The sequence below is a fragment of the Perna viridis genome, chromosome 4 (genome assembly GCF_037379345.1).
Source record: "Perna viridis isolate PV_CMFRI_1.1 ecotype Kerala chromosome 4, ASM3737934v1, whole genome shotgun sequence".
NCBI lineage: Eukaryota > Metazoa > Mollusca > Bivalvia > Mytilida > Mytilidae > Perna > Perna viridis.
In genome coordinates, this window is record NC_142448.1 from 34,864,230 (window position 1) to 34,871,391 (window position 7,162).

Below are 7,162 nucleotides of genomic sequence, written 5' to 3' on the forward strand. Positions count from 1 at the left end.
GCATCAGTCATTTTTTGTCATTCTAAACCAAAAGAATCCTTATGTAGACATTGTTTGGCTATGTCAACACTTTTTAGGTTGAGTTAGTAAACCAATGTCGATGTCAACGCTTTTTCAGTTGTGGTAGAGAAAATGTGTCCACCTCTACGCAGTTATAGACGTTTTGTGTCCTACTCAACACTTAATTTACTTTGATGTTATCAGACAACGTATTTTTGTGTTGAGTTAGACAAATTGTGTTTTAAATGAACGTTTTAAGTGTTGATATGGTCAAATTATGACTAAGTAAAACGAGTTTACGTAGCCATTTTTTGTTTCATTTAGTTATATTTTTACTGTGCATGGTCACCACTGATTATTTCAGCCATCAGTGACACCATACGCAGGTGCTGAAGGAATGTTGCCACAGATAAAAGGGAAGATGACAATTCTGAATAAAACATCATCACGTTTGTCGTAAAATTTGGTCAATAGTTTCCCTTTAACGTCGATTTCTATGTGTAGGTCAAGATATAAGGCTAACTTCACAGTGTCTGTAGTATCCTTTATCTCAAGTTCTTTTGGGTAGATGCGATGTATCAAATCCCCTAATTAGGATTTATTAAATCATCTATATAACGGAAACTGAGATTAAAGGATCTTGCTAAACGATATTCTTTCTTTCGGATCAGATCAGCTATAAAGTCGGCATCATAAGAATGAAGGAAAAGGTCAGCAAGTAGAGGAACACATTTTCTTCTCATTGGAATGCCGACTGTTTGTTGAAAAAGGCGTCCACCACACTGGAGAAATATGTTGTCGATTAAAATTTCCAGCATTTTGTAAACATCTTCTGTATATAAGAACATAAAATAAATAAAATGACACGTTCAAAGAAGTAAAAGTAAAAGACAAATCCGGACTGAAAAAAAACAAACTAAACATGGAGCATGGACCATGGACACCGGTTGTGTAAGCAGTGTCTGATTTCCTAGAAACATCATCGATTGATCATAAAATGTCAAGTTCATGTTAGACGAAAGACAAATGGAAATCTATACGACACAGCACTAGTTCACCATGCACTTTGTATACTCTATAATCCTTTATCTTCGGGGAGATATAATTTCTTGGTTTTGTCTTTGAAAGTTATTTCGTGGAGACAAATTTTCATGGATTCATAATTCAAATCTTTCATATAAACCCAACAATTCCCATCCACTCTAATCGAAGGAGAATCTTTTGAAGAAAGCATTTTTAGATGTTGTTATGTTTTTGAAAGCAATTTATTAATTAACATGGTATAAAAGTTTGGTTCTGTTCAACAAATAAGCTGTGAAATTTAAGCTTGTTACGATATGCAAATGACGAGGTTCACTTAACAACGACTCTGTCACAGTTTATAGAGAAAGATATTTGAAGTATACCGAGCTCATATTTGATGTTTGCTCATCTGGAATCAAGTGGCTTAACGGATTAAAGGATTATTGACAATTGTTTCACAAATTAGTTAATGGATTTCATTATCTGATAATTCAATTACAAAGGGTTCAAGGACAGTTTGGCATTCCCTTATTTTGCATTACACGCTCTATTGCACAAACCGGTAAAGTAAATAACGGCAGCATGTTTTGTGTTGTTTTGTTTTGTTTTTTTTTTTATAGACAATTTGGAATATTGATTTTATGTGTATAAGTTTAAGTACATTTTAATTCTGAATTATCACTTATTTGTATTGTATATGTTCCGTTGGCAGTTCTTTCCGTTATTGTTCAAAACAAGAAATAAACAAAATTAAATCCCCATCAAAAATATCTGCTGTTACAGTAGTTTTTTTTTGTTTAGATATGCCACCCAGTATATTTACGAATTGTTATAGATGAACGACATGTCAAATTGATTATCACTCTAATGTGTTATTATGACAATGAGGTCACTCATTTCTAGATTTATAAATAATCCATTTCTTATCCTATATAATGCGTTTGTCCTCATTAGTATACATGCACTATTAGGTGAAGATTATAGTTGTACTGTTGTAGGGTGGTAACACATGCAATGTGATACGAGCTTCATGCATGCAACAATCCAATTACTATTGTAAACTTTAATAACGTAAACAAAATGATAGAAATATTTCAACATTATTTGAATACTTGAAACAAATGACATTTACCTTACTCACAAATTTATTTTAGAACAATGAAATTCGTATAATTCGTGTCTGAAATTCCATAACAAAATATGAAATGACAATATCGGAATAGATAAATCAAGTACAGGTCCTCTTAAAAACCAAGCACATGTGAAAGAGTAATCAAGGGAATCAAGGTTTTAGCGGTACTCAAAAGAATGTAATCCAGGGACAAAGACCAGACATGGAAAACAGACATACTCAACAAAGAACATAAAGTAACAAAAATACTACATACATCCAACGTAACAATAGCAAATAAGCACCTCGGACTTCACTAAAATGGGAACATGGACCAGGTGCAACGGTAGGGTAAGCGTCCTCTGCTTTTCTAGAATCAACCGCCGTGTTGTTCATACAAAGTCAAGTTCCGGGTCGACGGAAGAGGAAAGGAAAACTATGATGCATTGAACAAATAAGTTTTCATGACACCGATGGATACATAACCGTGTTTCAGAAGCCTCCTCTTTAGAAATATAGCGCGATACAAAACGTCTGTATAGTTTTGGCATAGAGTATGAGTTTTGATATGAACATTCCATACGCAGGTGCTGACGGGATGATACCACAGATGAAAGGAAATTTGACAATTCTGAATGATAGGTCATACCGTGTATCATAAACAGTTTTCCCTTACCCCGAAATTAGGATTTTTTAACGATACTACGTCATCTATATAACGGAAACTGAGATTAAAGGATCCAGCTAAACAATATTCTTTCTTTTGGATCAGATCAGCTATAAAGTAAACTAATAATGTCTTGAACTCACGTAAACATCCTTATATGGAAAAGTCAAAACCTAAGATCATTTAGAGATTTAAATTTAAGGCAGAATGATGAAATACAAATATGAGTCGTATCTAATTTTGGAAAATAATTTGAGTTACAAAAAATAGGTAAGTTGAATTGCAATGTTTATTGACAATATTTTCTGCCATTTCTGTTCATTTCATAACAATGTTTCCCCATTCCCATAGAAGTTGACAAAAATATAAAATATCGCTTTCTGCATAATTTTTTAGGCAACCTTGTATTCTAATTTTAAAAGTATATTATCTTTTCAATCGATTTAAAAGAAAAACAGTAAATTTCATAACTGCTTAAAAAGTGATTTAGATATTTTAATGTGATGTCATGACTTGTTAACTAAAATATTGTTTACATTTGCATATTATGCACAAATTGCTTTGTGAATTAACCGACATTTATAACTTGAAAGATTACATATATCAATACAAAAATATTGTATATGTATATGCCTGCCTAATTATTTGAATTGTTATTTCTCACTAAAAGTATAGAAATGAGTAATAACAAAGCTCTGCATAGAGAGATGACGTCCAAATGATTCAATTAAATAACGATTTGGAGGTTTATAAAAACTAGCAAAATACCTCTGCATGCTCTAACGCTACTGTTGTTCAGTTTGCTATGCGGAAATTTGGATTGTCTAAAGGATCTACCCAAACGACATTCTTTCTTTCTGATCAGATCAGTTATAAAGTCAACCTCATAAGAGTGCAGGAATAAGTCAGCAAATAATGCAGCACAATTTGTTCCCATTGGAATGCCGAACGTTTGTTGAAAAACAAGTCCACCACACTGGACAAATATGTTGTCGATTAAAATTCCAGCATTTTGTAAACATCTTTATCTGTATATTTGGAAGATGATTTGGAATTATTTCTTACAAAGTATGAGGAATGTCTACCAAGAACTATATATTTGTATCTAGGTATACATTTTTTTTTGGAAAAACAACGATGTATAATTTTTTTAAGTCAGGATTTTCACTGAGTATGGGGAATAGAAGTATACTGTGTTGAAAAATCATAGGTTTTAATGCTATTATATTCAGATAATAGTCTTGAATTAATTGTTTCCAAAAGATCTTTCGAATGTTTTCAGGATCCACATTGAATTAATACCACTACGAGAGTAACAAGTGTTGTGGTAGGACAAAGGCAATTTTTGCGATCTTCCTTTATTACTGGATATTATACAGACGACAAGATTGACAATAGGGCAAAGGAAATGGGCCAGAAATGTATGTAATTTAGCATGCAAGTTTTGAACACCTTAAACATATTGTTCATTTTATTTTACGTCACTGTTTTATTTCTTACGTAACATTAGCTCATCTCTATACACAAATAGGATATATTACACGTCTTAAGCGTTAAAAAATCTTATTTTCACGGAATATGTTTTATAGCTTACAAAATGCATATTTGACCTCTGTTTGACCTCTGGTTGAGAACTGTTTTGTAATTTAACTTTTTGTTGGTTTTATTTACCGTTGGTCCTTTTAAGAAATCAAATAACCTCCTAAATGATTAGTGCTCTTGTTCGAGAAAATGTGTATTCTCTTTTTATTAATTCTACACATGCAATTCAATGATTTAAGAATTACCAGTAATAAATCGAAACGAATTCGTAGATTGTTTTCATTGATTGGTAAAAACGTGTATGTGAACATTGCAGAGAATAACGTTAAGATTGAATCTAAAATGTTTAATTTAATATAATAATATAATTATGTACAGTTTAATTGCACCTCAATGTAATGATAAAAAATGAAACGATGAAACTTGCAGTGAACTTTCATCTCAATAAAAAAGGAATATGTTTACCGTTGGTATGGTTTTAATTATTTCAGTTAACTCTGTAAGGTATGTTGAACACACGCATACACAGTCCCCGATATTCAACATTTATTATTAATTTATTGAAGAATAAATGAATATCTAAATATTGACGTAATTGAAAAAAAACAAAAACAAAAACAAAAAACAAAAACAAAAAACAAAAAACAAAACAAAACTATAAACTATACCATTATTTGTGAATAATGTGTTTCAGTTAAATACCCTTAAAATCTAGGCTGCCAATTGACTTTATGTTCAGATTTTAACAGTTTATATTTATTTACACTTAATACAATTTCACATTGGTATCAAAATATATGAAGCCTCAGGTAAAAATACATAGGCGAAGTTCTCTATATTGTTATCTCACATGAGATGACCTCATCTGATTGTGTTTCATGTATCAAAACTTAATTAACTGTGCTTATTATTGGTACATTTCATGTCTAACTTGAGGTGAAAACATGATTTAATGATATATAACCTAGACAATTCACATTGTATGTTAGTACAACTCAATTAAATCACAAAAAAAGATATGTATAAATTTTCACTTTAATCAGTATATTACATGTTCAACATAATTCAACGAGAAAACAAGGCAGGCATTATTTAGTGTTTTGTTTTGTTTTTTTTAATTCTCGTGTACGAATAATTGAAACGGATTTGATAAAAAACATGGTACTTCGCCGACTAATGCTCGGGTCATACAAGGCCACGATCGCGTAACACTTTCTGAAACGTTTTGAGTATTGTGTTACCATCGTGATAATTACAGAAAGGTTGTGGCTAGTTCGTATTCAGGTTTATGTAATCGTGATGAGCTTGAAAATGAACATGTACAAAACAACCGCATGGCGGTTTTGGAAAATTTCGTCATATGTGGTACATAATAAGATCAACATGATCATAGTAGAATCGTAGCTGGGGCTTATCGAAAACACAATGTTGCTGGGAAGGACTGCACTTTACATAATGCGATGTCAGCACACTCATACCACGATCATTTCGTTCTCACTACAACTTTTCCATATTCTACTACGACCACGTCTATACCACGTTGAACAATTGCAAGATTCCTATATGGGAAGCTGTCTTTACCACGTCCGTATTACAATCTGATTACGGTTCTACTATAACCTATTTTACTTCCGTCTTGTTCTTGTTCTGTTCGCCCTTGACTGTAAGATGAACCAAGATAACAGTATTGCCCTTATGATCGATCAACCTATGGAAGAGTGATGAACATAAAATTTTGATATCTTTTTATTCTCCTCATACTGTTAAAGTACTTTAATTGAGAAACAAATGTTTTGTTTTGGCCTCCGCACAAAAACCACGAAAATTGGTACCATACGAACAATAGTACTTTCACCGTAATTCATTTACAAAAACTATGGACTTTTTTCATATAAAAGCAGTACTTTCTTTTCATGGTTTGAGCAATTAAATGGTATCGCACATAAGTAAAAAATACTGTTACATGTATCAAAACATTCTGTATATTTTACCCCAATTTTAAGAAATTTCAATGATTTCATTCTCCAAGACCAATGGTATTGTGGACTTTTTTAGATAAAAATTACTTTATTTTCATATTCAGAGCAATAAGATGATCTCGCACAAGCCAAAAATACCTTTGTTATCTAAATCATGAGTATATGTCACCCCAAGTTTTGAAATGTGAAAATGTTTTTGAAATGTACCATGTATAACAAAAATGGACATTAGTCATATCAACAATGCATTTTATTTCTTTTCTTAACACATAAAATGGTATCAAGTTAGTTAAAGAGTAATCAAGGGAACCAAGGTTATAGCGGTAATCAAACGAATGTAATCCAGGGACAAAGACCAGACATGGAAATCAGACATACACAACAAAGAATATAAAGTAACTAAAATCATACATACGTAGTAACAAAATAAAATAACTATTTTATTTAAAAATAGAGTACTTTTTACCAATTCTTTATAAAAAGGATTGATATTTTAATTCTGTTGGAGCAAGGAAAATGTGTTCCCAATGATCAATATACAAACAGTGTGGACTATTTCAGGATAAGCATTACCTTCTTGATATATTCAGAGTAATCAGATGGTCTCGCACATGCCAAAAAATACTTTGTTATCTAAAAGTTGTGTATATATTACCCAAATTTTATGAAATTTCAATATTTCCCAGACCAATGAAAATGTCTTCGCAATGGATCGTGCATAATGAAAATGAAAATTTTCCATATCAAGAACGCAATATGTTCTTTTAGACAAATAAAATGGTATCACTTTATTTTGAATATCTAAATTACCTCAGAATACAGTATGTTTACCTATACTTT